This window comes from Xenopus laevis, chromosome 8S (genome assembly GCF_017654675.1).
Source record: "Xenopus laevis strain J_2021 chromosome 8S, Xenopus_laevis_v10.1, whole genome shotgun sequence".
Taxonomy (NCBI): domain Eukaryota; kingdom Metazoa; phylum Chordata; class Amphibia; order Anura; family Pipidae; genus Xenopus; species Xenopus laevis.
The window spans coordinates 13,055,200-13,069,665 of NC_054386.1; the positions used below are offsets into that span (position 1 = coordinate 13,055,200).

Here is a 14,466-nt window from a genome sequence, read left to right on the forward strand (position 1 = left end):
CAAATTTGGATTTCATGTTTTATTTGAAAAATACTTTAATTATACAGCTGTTAATTTTTGGGTGACAGGTCCGCTTTAATCATGACAAATCTATGATTTTTGTGATTTCATGAAATGAACAGGCCGAACAGGGAAATTGAAGCTACTCCATGTTTGGTTTTTGCAAGGTAGATAATTAGATCCCCATTGGACAGATAATACGCCAGCACAATGGACTTCTGCTTATCGTCCTCTGGGAATCTAATTAGTTTCTTTGCTTTCCATGTTTAGCTCAAGCAAAAAACAAACATATTTTCCATAATTAAACACTAGGCAAAATATATGTTCAGCACAGACACTGTTCATTGAACTCATGTTGAAAGGAGACATATACATACTGTATAATATAATGGGTTTTTCTGAGCCCTCTGCTGGTCTGTCCAGTAAAGGGCCGTATTGAGCGGCGGAGGTTTCATTACAGATGCAGGACGTATCTCCTGATGCTTCTCTGCTCAATTCTGTTTCTCCTGTCTCATTGAGCCTAACATGAGTTAGAACTAGAATTTGGAAGGCGCATACCCAAATAGATAATGCTGCACATTTGAAGCCTCCTAAACAAGTCAATACAAAATAAGCATAAGGATTGCATGCTCAATTACTATAAAAAGGCAAGGTTTATTGCATCAAAAACTTACATAAATCAGCAATTGGCCCTATGCGTTTCGACCACATGGGTGGGCTTCATCAGGGGCATGCCTTTTTATCCCTTTTTGTACTTTTGATGTATTTTTCCCCTGATGAAGACCGCCCATGTGGTTGAAACGCGTAGGGCCAATTGCTGATTTATGTACGTTTTTGATGCTATAAAATTTGACTTTTTATAGTTATTGAGCATGCAATCCTCATGCTTATTTTGTAGAACCATGAGTTAGACAATATGATATTGGCAGTGTACCAACCACTAACAAACTGTCTTATGAGATCTAAAAACAATTAAATAAGTTCATGTAAATTGCATAACTGCCTAGAAGAGCACAGTGAGCAATTAAAAAGGGGAAATAACTCCTCGTATGAAACTGTATACAATTTTATTGCACATATTTTGCTGGGAAATATTTCATGCAGAAGTTATTTCAGCATTTTCAATATTTGACGTTTCACGTGCGTTATATGGATTTGGCCTGCAGTTAAAATTTGTAATATCCTGACTAACATTTGAATGAGTAACTACCATAATATGCAAAAACTCCTTTTTTTCAGAAAGAAATCTCAGTTGAACGTTCTCCTTTAAGTGGCACTCATTCTCAGACATTTGCTTTGCCCAGCGCTTAATTGTACACGCTGAATGGTACATATCGAATTTTGGGTTTTATTTTTTGACATTTGATCTCATTAAGTATTTTAATACATAAAAAAAAAATTCCTGTAAAATATATAAAGTTGGACTTGTGTGTGTGTATGTGTGTATATATATATATATTTATATATATATATATATATATATATATATATATATCTATGGGTCTTATAGGCTCATTAAACAAATGCTAATTTTAGCTTGTTTGTACAATGATACATTGAAGGGCTCACAATTCACATGCAGGACACTACATAAGGCAACTGTAATTAGGGATGCACTGAATCCAGGATTCGGTTCGGGATTCGGCCAGGATTTGGCCAGGATTCGGCCTTTTTCAGCAGGATTCGGCCGAATCCTTCTGCCTGACCGAACCAAATCCGAATCCTAATTTGCATATGCAAACTAGGGGCGGGGAGGGAAATCACGTGACTTTTTGTCACAAAACAAGGATGTACAAAATGTTTTCCCCTTCCCACACATAATTTGCATATGCAAATTAGGATTCGGTTCGGCATTCAGCCGAATCTTTCGCTAAGGATTCGGGGGTTCGGTCGAACACAAAATAGTGGATTCGGTGCATCCCTAGCATTAACAGATCAGTGATATTCAACAAATCCCTAGCTGCCCAAGGATGCTGAGGATTTTACTTTTAGTAGTTTGTTGGGCCAGAAGTTGTGCTTTGCTGGTGTAGAGAACGGCAAATTAACTTCTGTTTTTTTTAGAAAACCCATTTTGTAGATATTTTAACCAAACAAATGTATGCACTTCCACCCCTCCCCCATTTTTAAAACTACAATACAAAAATCCTTTAAAGAGGAACCATTGCGAAAATGAACATTTAATATAAGCTTCATGCAAAAATTTGGTACAGTTTGTAAAATAATCAAGTCTCTCAGCATCAATTAAAAATTCTGTATTGTTTCTGATATAATCAAGTTTATCTTCACTATTCCTCTCTCAGCATCTGTTTCTCTTCATTCTGTCTTCATTCAGGAGTTGGGTGTCAGATGAATGATCCAAAATATCTTATAGGGGGTCTCCTTTTGCCTAGAATATGTATTAGAGCTCACTCTATTAAATCACCAGACATCATGTCTCTCTACATGCAGAATTTGTGCAAAAGGCAGTTATTTTGTTAGATTTTGTTTATACTGGAATCAGTCATTTGAGTGAGCTCTAATTCATCTGATAGGAAAGGGAGACCTCCTATAGGATAAATTGGATCTAACTGTCAATGACTATCTGACACCCAACTGCTGCATGAAGAGAGAATGAAGAGAAACAGATGCTGAGATAGGGATAGTGAAAATAAATGTTATTATATCAGAAACGATGCAGAATATTTAATTGATTGTATTTAGAAAGTTTCTTATTTCAGTAAGAGGAAGCTTATATTAAAATTTCATTTTCACAATCATTTGAGGTATACCCACTCATACAGGGAGTTGTTTATAGACACTTTACAGGGCAGATGACACATTTTGCCTACACGGATTTCCTCCAGGTGAAGAGAGGACCATGTTAAAACTGTGCAAATGTTTTAGTTTGGGCATATGAAGCTGCTGAAGGCAGAGACAAAGCATGTCAGCTTTGGTGGCTCTGTACTTTCTTCTAGCGGTGTTCAGCAAATATGGCTCTGTGACTCTCTGCTTCGTTAGTTAGTGCATAATGCACAGGCCTGGCTGGGGCAAACACAGCACTGCCATTGGCCAATCTGATTCATGGAAATAGCGCTTGGAGAAAAGAAAAATCATTCTGATTGGTGTGTTCGCTAAGAGCCGCAGCACATGTATCACATTATAGCACAGTATCTATTTCATATGAAAATGTTTTTTTTTTACTAAATGTATTTTCTAAATACTTAAATATTGTCCCTTTTCTAACATTCGTGCTTTTGCAAGGAAAAAAAAATATTTTTGTATTGTTTTTGTATCAAAAGATTTTTTTACATCACTCATTGCATATAATCAGTGTTAATACTGTGTTTTCTGTATAGTGCAGGATAATGCTAGCAACACTTCTTTGTACATGCTGTTCCCATTCTGTATTAGGTATAACTAAAGCTACAAAGCTCTGTATATAGGTGGGCAGGCATACAGAACGAATTTTAGGACATCATCAGGAGAACACACCCTCCTGCGTGCACTCTCATAAAGAAGAAGTATGCAGACTCGTCTCTTATTATACTCACTTATCCAAAGAAACTGCAGTCACACCTCTGTGCTGCCCACATTTGCTGTTGCAAGCTCCCCCCTCGTGGCTCATTCCTCAGCCCTCCCTCCTCTGTGCTCAGCCCTCCCTCCTCAGCCCTCATTACAAAAGCCCTCCGTCCACAGCCCTCCATGCTCAGACCTAAGCTCGTAAGCCAAGCTGATAGCTGAGGAGGGAGAGCTTTTTCAAGGAGGGCTGAGGAGGGAGAGCTGAGGACCGAGGAGGGAGGGCTGAGGAATGAGCCACGAGGGGGCAATTGCAACAGCAAATGTGGGCAGCACGAAGGTGTGACTGCAGTTTCTTCTGATAAGTGAGTATAATAAGAGACGAGTCTGCATACTTCTTCTTTACGCGAGCGCATGCAGGGACGTGTGTTCTCCTAATGATGTCCTAAAATGCTTTCCGTACAGGAATGCTTAGTATGGTAACAATTGGGTGCAGGTCATTCTAGCTCTGATGTCGGCATAGGATTTTGTACTGACGTCTGTGTAACTATTACTGCTACAGGCAAAATTGCTACATTTGGAGGGTGGTGGAAAAGACATTTGATTCATTAGCTGTGTGGGGCCAGATAAATAACGAGATGCCAATTGCAGCCATGTTTCCAGGTAGCATTCAGCAGATGGGACGTGTCAGTTCCTCAGGTTGTATGGGCAGGTGGATTCCGTATTTTAAGGGTAGTAGTACACGGATGACTTGCAAGCGATTTCGGCAGATCCTACGCGGTGCACCAAAATGCAGGCGTCAAGTCGGATGCGACGGAAAATAAGGTAAGCTATAGCAATGTCAGCATTCATGCGACACGACTGTCGGAATGCAGCGTGCAGCATCTGCATCCATCAGTCGTATCGTATTGGATGAACGCTGCAACACCATGCGATATTTGTGGTGCTTACTTTATTTTCCTTTGCATCTGACTTAACGCCTGCGTTTTGGTGCAGTGTATCAGATCCGCCGAAATCGCTTGCAAGTCATCCATGTACTTCTACCCTAAAGGAGAATTCAACCCCCCCCCACACTAATAAAAACCTCTATCCAGTACCCTACATAGTGCCCCTAATCCTTTACTCACCTATAGGTGCAGAGTAAGTGCAGCGGAGCTCATAGGCGCCATCTTCCGGCTTTTCAGATTTCTTTGGGAAGTGAACACTGTATTGGCTCATGCACAGTTATCCAGTTTGTAGCAACTGCGCCAAAAGTGACGGAAATTGCAAGGGGAAGGAAGAGGGCCGAAGAAATCCAAAGAGCCGGAAGATAGCACACATGAATTCCGCTGCACTTACTCTACACCTATAGGTGAGTAAAGGATATGGGGCACTTATAGATGTAATTACCTATGTGGGGGGAGTGCAGGGAGGGGGGACTATGTAGGGTACAGGGTAGGGGTTTTTATTCGTGGGAGGCTGAGTTCTCCGTTAAAGCCTTGGATATATGTACAGTAAAAATATCACGGCTGCTGAATGTTTGGTACATAGCCCTAGAAAGTGTCATGTGTTCAAAAGAATGAAAAGCTGTCGGTTTTTATATAGCAGGAGTCCCTAACCTCAGGAGTCCCTAACCTTTTTGCCCATCATCCCAGTGTCGGCTGGGAGCCCACCAGAAAACTGTAGACCAAACTATTATTTTTCCTCTCCTCACTCAACATCTTTATTCTACTTACTATATTCTCCCATTATTACACATTTTCCCCCATAAAGAAATATGAAATGACCATGAAATAGGCCAAATGTTTAGAAGCAGTGATGGGCGAATTTCTCCCGAAATGCGGACATTCGCTGCAAATTTGTGACAGGCAAATCTAATCGCCCATCACTATTTAGAAGCAAGAGGGTCCACTGACACCTGGGCCCATTGGGAGTTTTCCTGGTATCCCGTTGGGCCAGTCCGTCACTGCAGGTGTCACATTCAGTTGTAAAGAGTTGGGGAGAGACTCAAAAAGTTCCTTGGTTATTTAGTAGTGGACTGGTAGCCTACAGGAGGTTTTGTTTGGCAGTACAGGTGGTTTTAATGCAACCAAAACTTGCAAAAAGAAGCACCTGCTTTGAGACAACTGGGAGCAACATACAAGCCACGAGTGGCTCACTGGCCACTGGTTGGGGATCACTGCCGGGGGTGAGTCCGAATATCACAAACTACCCCCATATTTATATAACTACATAAGTAAACCCTCAAAACAAATGTGATGTAAACTTGCTCAGAGCCCCCTTCTAAGCACTTTTGCAATCCATGTTATTGTTTTACGAGTTTTTAAAACGAATCAATTTGATACAACAGCACCACCTGCTGTTCGATTCAGCCAATTGACTGCGGTCAGCTGAGGAAAGTCTTGAGATGTGGCTTTGCCTGGAAGTGGACTCTTCTAACTTCACTTTCTAAGCTGAGCAACTTCACAACCTGCTAATATGCAACGTCTGCACAATATAGTGATTGCAAGTCACCCGTATGGAGGTTAATGCTATAGAATCTCTCAGCCAATCACAATTTTTACCTGTTATACATCATATTTCAGAGTTGACAACAATATCCAGTAAAGAGTAGCCCACTTCATATAGTACAGTGGGAATAATAAGAATGGAAGATGTTTCATTGGTTCTGGATATAAAAAAACAGTATATGTATGTAAACACATTTGTTCCGATGTCTAAAATATTTGTATAAGATTTTACAGTGTATAAAGCTGTTATTTATTGTATATCTGTAATAAATACATTCTGGCAGATCTGTGCTGTAACACCGTGTCTTGAGTCCTTTCTATTTTGTGTTTATAAACCTGTGCAAACATATAGGGGTAACTACAGTTAGGCCCATAAATCTTTGGACAGAGACAACTTTTTTTTCTAATTTTGGTTCTGTACATGACCACAATGAATTCTAAATGAAACAACTCAGATGCAGTTGAACTGCAGACTTTCAGCTTTAATTCATTCTTTCTTTTGAAATTCTTTTTATTGAGATTTTCATTAAAATACAAGAATTTGACAATATGTTAAACATAAAATGTTTCAACAAGGAGCAAAAGAAATATTCTAAAGCATAACGGTCAGAACATTTGACATGAAAAATAATAATAATAAAAAAAAAAGGAAAATACAGATAACATAAAATATAAAAATATAAGGATAATAAAGTAAAATAAAATAAATAGACCTGTTATTCTTTCCTTACAAGTTAAAACCTGACAATGCAAAAATAAATAGAGAAACGTTCTTGTGAATGAAGGCATTAAATATTTCATTGAACGTATCATTAGCATAAATCTTGTCCGATAAGATTAAGGATATCAGCTTTAATTCAGTGGGTTGAACAAAAAGATTGCATAAATATGTGAGGAACTAAAGTTTCAGGGGCTCAAAAGTAAATGGAAAAATTTAAATACTGAAAATAAAATGTTCATCTTTGCTGGCAATGACAGCCTGAAGTCTTGAACTCATGGACATCACCAGATTCTGGGTTTCCTCCTTTTTAATGCTCTGCCAGGCCTTTACTGCAACGGCTTTTAGTTGCTGTTTGTTTGTGGCCTTTCTGTCAGAAGTTTAGTTTTCAACAAGTGAAATGCTGCTCAATTGGGTTCAGATCAGGTGACTGACTTGGCCATTCAAGAATATTCCACTTCTTTGCTTTAATAAACTCCTGGGTTGCTTTGGCTGTATGTTTTGGGTCATTATGAAACGCCTCCCAATCAATGTGACTGCATTTAGCTGGATTTGAGCAGACAGTGTCACTGAACATCTCAGAATTCATTCTTGTGCCTCTGTCCTGTGTCACATGATGGATAAACACTAGTGTCCCAGTGCCACTGGCAGCCATGCACGCCCAAACCATCACACTGCCTCCCAAATGTTTTATACATCATGTGCTATTCTTTGTATCATGAGCTGTTCCACACCTTCTCCATACTTTTTTCTTGCCATCTATCCAAAGAATGTTTTTCCAGAACTGTGCTGGCTTTTTTTTTTTTAGATGTTTTTAGATGATCTTTCTGTCTCAGGATGTACCAAACTGTACATTGTGCCATTCCTAATATTGCAGCAATTTCTCGGATGGGTTTTTTCTATTTATGCGGCTTAAGCCAAGTCTTAAATGATATCCTTATAAACAGTGACTAGTGATGTCATCAGTTATAAAGGGTGAGTAGTGATGTCATTTTTTGTCACATGACTCAGTGTTGTGTAATAAATGGGGGTGTGCATTGAACATACAGATTAACATGCAAAGATACAACTGACTTTCCTTGATTTTATCCCGTTCAGACTTACCCACTGCCTGAGCAGCTGAATGAGCAAAAGCTCTCTTAACAAATCCAGTCTTCTTTGCATATAAATGATGAAGGAGCTTCAGGAGCATTGAAAAGGAGCAAGCATGTGAGAATTGGATCAAATTGATATTCTTTTCACAAAAGGAAATGTCTGAGAAATAAACAAAAATGAAGGCGGCTAAACTGTAAACCTTGCTGTTATCTATAGATAAATGAGCTGATATGATCTTATGGGTCAGGGCACATGGTGAGATTCAGGGAGATTAGTCGTCTGGTGACAAATCTCCTCTTCTTTGGGGCAACTAATCTCCCCGAACTGCCTCCTGCTGGCTAGAATGTAAATCGTCGGTGGGATGTCGCTCGGAGCGATTCGTTTTCCGAAGTTGCCTCACGAAGTTGTCGTCTAAAGTTGCCTCCCGCCGACTAGAATGTGAATTGCCGGAGGGATGGCACTCAGAGGGCTTCGTCTTCCGAAGTCGTTCGAAGTTGCGGGAGGCAGTTCGGGGAGATTAGTTGCCCCGAAGAAGAGGAGATCTGTCGCCGGGCGACTAATCTCCCTGAATCTGAGCGTGTGCCCTGACCCTAAAATTTACAAGGGATTATTCAGGGGGGTCTTCCCTCTGTCTGAAACATCTATTAGTGCTATTGCTACAGCTGCTGTTATAACAGGGCAGGTACCATGGGGCATTAGGAAGTAGAGTAAAGGCTATGGACATGGGGCTAAATTACACTTGTCAAGAACAACCAATAAACAATTTGATTTTAAAGGGATTCTGCCATGATTTTTATGGTTTACATTTTATTTCTAATTTACACTGTTTACATTGTAAATAATTCACTCTACCATTTAAAATTGTATCCTTGAACCAACAAATAGATTCTCCTTAGCTGTAATATTGGTGTGAGGGCAGCCATCTCAGTGTATTGTGCCTGATTCTGAGCTTTGAGAAGGAGCCAGGACTTCAGGATGGAGCTGATCTCAGACAGCTATTGTTTCTCCCCTCCCCATAATATTTATCATGAACCAAGTCAGACCCCCCTTAGCCTCACCGAGTGGTAGACATGAGAATAGCACCTAACCAGGTAAAAAAATAGATTGGACATTTACTAATCCAGGAGTAACAGAAAAAGTTTCAAATTGTGGAGGCTGATTTATCAAAGGTCAGATTTTAGAGATTTTAGAGGTTTTTAAACCACAACTAAACTCACAAACTCTAAAACCATGAATGTTGTGAGATTTATTAAAAAAAATCTGAATTAAAAAAAATACGAGCAGAAAATTACGCTAAACGATGTGCCAAAAAATCCCTAGAAAAAAAAACGTCTAGAAATTTTAGCTTTTCAGACAATTCCTAGGGGAAAAAAAATGTCTGAATTGATTTAGAGCAGTTCAGTAGGAGCAGCACAGCTCCCATTGACTTCTATAGCACCTTGAAAACTTTTGCTTGGCATTAGAGATTTTCATGGTTTTTACACTTAACAAATCTTGAATTGTTAGAGCTTTTTTTAAAAAACAAAAATCGAAAACCACAAATTTTTTAGAGGTTTGTGGAAAAAAAGTTAGTAAATGACCCCCTACGAGGCTTATTTTTTAAAGACAGATTTTAGTGATTTAGAGGTTTTTGAAACCACAATTAAACTCAAACTCTGATTGGTTTAAAAATGGTCCAATAGGATCAGCACAGCTCCCATTGACTTCTACAGCGCATCCACAACTTGTACTTGCCGAAGTTAGCCATTAAAGGCTTTCATGGTTTTTACACTTAATAAATCGAAATTTTTTAGAACTTTTTAGAAACATAGGAAAACCACCATTTTTTTATGATTCGTGGAAATAATCCCAATTCGGTTGTTTGTAAATTGACCCTTTAGCCTTTGCGGCGTTTACACTATGACAAAATGTAGCTTGTTCTTCACCAACTGCATGACTGCTCATTGGTCACTGTGCACCAGTTTAAAAAAGCTTCAATAAATCTAATATAACAAAAAAAAAAAAAAAAGAGTGGAAAAACATGACAGAAAGTGTACTGAATTGCGGGAAAGCAGGTGTAAGACTATTAATCCACTGCAAAAATGAAAAAAAATGTAATACAACAATTTGCCATTAGATGGCAGCAAGTAACTGCAGATAATTTTATTATAATCAACTATAGCAGTCATGTGCCCCTTCCCAATGCCAGCATCCCACCCTACATTATCTTCTTCTGGGTTTCTCCATCAAAGCCCCCTCTCCCTGTATACGTGAGAATTGGAGCAAGTGGAAATCCCACACCTGTTCTACTTTTATGTCACTTACAACAATAGTGATTAGAAACATTAGCCAGGTTCAAAATATTCACTTACCCCGAACAGGAGATCAAGAGCACTAAGGGACACAAATTGCTAATTCAGAGATCAGGCAACACTATATTCATTGTCCTGATTTACACAGAATATATGACCCCAATTCTCTCTTATTTCCATATGCATTTTGGAACAACAGATGTTTACATAAAAGGAGGACTAAAGCCTAACTAAAGAAGTAGCTAGAAATGTTGTACAATATGTTTGGGGCTTCTGTATCAGCCCAAGGCAACCACAGCCATTTAGCAGTAAAGATCTGTGTCTCCAAAGATGCCCCAGTAGCTCCCCATCTTCTTTTCTGCTGATTCACTGCACATGCTCTGTGCTGCTGTCACTCACTGAGCTTAGGGACCCACTCACAATATACAGTACACATAGAATAGAAATGTCACAATATAAGGCTGATTAGTTATTAATACAGATAATTACTACATGGCAGCACAGAAACCAGTGCAATTAGCATCAGAATTTAATAATCAGTCCTGTAGCATCATCTTATATTACAGGGGAAGCTCATTTTCTGCTGGATAATTAGTGACGAGCCCTAAGCTTAGCTTCTCAACCGCTGCTCAGAGCCCACTGAGCATGTGAGTGTCACAGACACTTTCCAAGATGGTGACCCCCTGTGACAAGTTTGAAGTCCTGGATCATTGCTGCTATTGAAAAGATGAAACTTTAGCCTTGTGCAATAAGTTCACTATATACTGTAAAATATGGCATTTTTATCCAGATTCATTTTTAGTGTTTAGCTCCTTTAAATAGGAAACTTGTGATGCTACCTTTTGTTACCTGTTCTGGAATACTAGAAATTTACAAGCTTTCCCCCTGTTATTATATTAACCCATTATTTAGTACAACGTTAGATATAAGGGAGATTGCTACAGAATTTTAAAATTTGTTAGTGGGTTTGCACATCCTCACCAGCTAAGCATTCCATACAATTGTAGTTAAAATTAGCTGCATACAAACCTACTTCCTCTGAATCTCTGGGTTTCATTACAGGCAGCTGTTAGAATTGATACAATAGTTGCTAATACTCCAGAGATGCTGCTGAGAAATGGATCAACTAAATGTAGCAAATTGTAACAGTTCAGATGCTCCTGGATCACTGAGCTGCCACCAGAGACAGGAATATTAAACGTTAAACTTAAATTTTGGGAAATTTAAGTTTAACGTTTAATGTTCCTGTCTCTGGTGGCACAGCAATTATACAGCCTGGGTTTAAGAATGGGCAGCAGTGCTATTATACAGCCTGGGTTTAAAGGGATACTGCACCAGCAGAATTCTGCACTGAAATCCATTTCTCAAAAGAGCAAACAGATTTTTTTATATTCAATTTTGAAATCTGACTTGGGGCTAGACATATTGTCAATTTCCCAGCTGCCCCAAGTCATGTGGCTTGTGCTCTGATAAACTTCAATCACTCTTTACTGCTGTACTGCAAGTTGGAGTGATATCACCCCCTCCCTTTTCCCCCCAGCAGCCAAACAAAAGAACAATGGGAAGGTGACCAGATAGCAGCTCCCTAACACAAGATAACAGCTGCCTGGTAGATCTAAGAACAACACTCAATAGTAAAAACCCATGTCCCACTGAGACACATTCAGTTACATTGAGAAGGAAAAACAGCAGCCTGCCAGAAAGCATTTCTCTCCTAAAGTGCAGGCACAAGTCACATGACCAGGGGCAGCTGGGAAATTGACAAAATGTCTAGCCCCATGTCAGATTTCAAAATTGAATATAAAAAAAATCTGTTTGCTCTTTTGAGCAATGGATTTCAGTGCAGAATTCTGCTGGAGCAGCACTATTAACTGATGTGTTTTTAAAAAAACATGTTCTCTGATGACAGGATCCCTTTAAGAATGGACAGCAGAGCAATTATAAAGCCTGGGTTTGAGAATGGACAGTAGTGCTAGTATACAGCCTGGGTGGGTTTTCGAATGAGAAGTTCTATTATACAGGCAGGGTTTGAGCAGGGACGGAGCAGCAGTGCTATTACAGAATACACATCAGTTCTATTATACAACCACAGGGTTTAAATGGGCAGCAGTTCTATTAATCAGTTCTAGAGCTTTAAAAATTCCATGTGAGCAGATGCTGCAGTGATCCTTAATCACCGCTCTCTGCTTCACTAACTAGCGAGGAACAGCCAGGCTAACACAGCCCATATGTTTCTCTGAGAAGAGCACAAGGCAGTGGCTTAATCATTCATCAGTGGCTCCTAATCTGGGGAGGTAAATGCTCCCTGACACTTCTCAGGGCTTCAGATTTCTCCTCACATCATTTCCTCTGTGCAACTGCCACATGGCTTGGAGGCAGCATCACTAAATGCCAGCTGGCACTGACTTAAAGAGACACGAAGAAGAAGGCTGCTGAGAAATCAAGAAGCCCCTCAGCTAACCCAGAGGAAGTGGGAGATGTGTAGTTTCCTGCAGACAGAGTGAAGCTTGTGGGCGGAGTCTGTTCTCTAAAGCTTCAGCTTCCCTTCCAGCTGCTGTACTGGGAGAGTCTCTCACATACACTGCCGCCTGCATCTGCTGCACCCTCACACCAGCAGGGTAAGATGGCTTTACCTTCCATTCTTTCATTTATTCACATTTGCTTCTCTTCCTCTTCTTATTTTATATACTCACCCTGCAGCATTGTCTGCAAAAACATACCTATACACTATGTATATTTATATTTATATACAGACAAATCGATTATATTTATAGACAGTGGGAGGGGGGGTTCTGCTTTGTTTGCCTTGACTATAATGTTGTCTAGTGTTATTTCCCCTGTTGATACTGGAAACCTCATTCTCTCCGACCTGTAATTTTAAAATATAAACATAATCATTCTTTCCTATATTGTTACAAATGAATAGGTTGTAACGTCACCATCTGAAGCGAATCTCATCCATAGATCGATTCACAGACCAATGTTGGGTGCGTCATTGATACATAAATTCTCCCCACTATTCCCTATTGCCATAATAGAAAAGGCTTGGGGTTTTTATATCTGTATTTTTATTTCTACATTTGCAGAACATAATTGTGGGAAATTGCTGGTTAAATGTCTTAAACGTTAAAACCCCGTTTATTTCAGGTTTTTTGTTTTCCCTCATTACTCTCATTCGTAAGTACAATGCTCTCGCTGTGAGATGTGTTTGCCTAGCAGACATCTTGTTGTAAGAATGAGATTTAGAATTCAGAGAAATGCACGGTACACAGATAACCGGGGAAATAGAAGTAATAATCTGACAGCAGACTTACAATGAGGCGGATTTGCAAGAAAATCCAGCGTATCAGCGTGGAGTTGCAAATGCACCATTCCTAGGAGAAACATTTACCTTCAGATCCATATCACTGAGATTAATGCATTAACAATAAAATGGAAAATAATGTTACATATTGGCTGTTTTGTCCGTTTACATAAAACAGCATCTGCTTTGGTGTTATTGCCATGGCAACTGTGTGTGGTAGGCCACATTTAAAAACCCAAATAGGCCATTTCAACAACAGCTTGTTGTCTACAAATCTTTTTTTTCAAGATATCCTGTGCGTGTAGGTTTCTGTAAAGGGTATAAAATCTGCAGCGTAAATTAGGCATCTTACATAAATCATGTACAGGTTATCCGGAAACCCGTTATCCAGAATGCTCCGTATTACAGAGACTCTCACCCATAGACTCCATTTTATCCATATAATCCAAATTTTCAAAAATGATTTACTTTTTCGCTGTAATAATAAAACCGTACCTTGTACTTGATCCAAACTAAAATATAATGAATCATTTTTGGAAGAAAGAACCTGCCTATTGGGTTTATTTAATGTTTACATGATTTTCTAGTAGACTTAATAAGAAGATCTAAATTATGGAAATATCCATTACCCAGAAAACCCCCAGGTCCCGATAATTTTGGATAATAGATCCCATACCTTTATTGGTTTTCTTAATTTTACTTTTGATTAGGGATGCATCGAATCCAGGATTCGGTTCAGGATTCGGCCTTTTTCAGCAGGATTCGGATGCGTCCGAATCCTTCTGCCTAGCCGAACCGAATCTGAATCCTAATTTGCATATGCAAATTAGGGGCAGGAGGGAAATTGTGCGACTTCTTGTCCGACAACAAGGAAGTAAAAAATGATTTCCCACCCCTAATTTGCATATGCAAATAAGCCTTCGGATTTGGTTAGATATTCGGGCGAGTCTTTCGTGGAGGATTCGGGGATTCGGGCGAATCTTTCGTGGAGGATTCGGGGGTTCGGCCGAATCCAAAATAGTGGATCCCTACTTTGAATACAGAAAGGATCCAGAGTTTGTGTTTGTGTGATTT

The 14,466-nt window shown here is 39.4% G+C and overlaps 1 protein-coding gene across 1 annotated transcript in view; it reads left to right on the plus strand.

Annotated features, from left to right (window-relative positions):
• The first annotated feature begins 12,320 nt into the window (after positions 1 to 12,320).
• The window catches only part of LOC108700477 (guanine nucleotide-binding protein G(I)/G(S)/G(O) subunit gamma-2), a 37,436-nt gene continuing 35,290 nt past the window's right edge, over positions 12,321 to 14,466 (plus strand). Inside the window, exon 1 of the mRNA XM_041574849.1 lies at positions 12,321 to 12,706. The gene's annotated coding sequence lies outside the window, so the exon portion shown is untranslated. The remainder of the gene's footprint in view (positions 12,707 to 14,466) is intronic.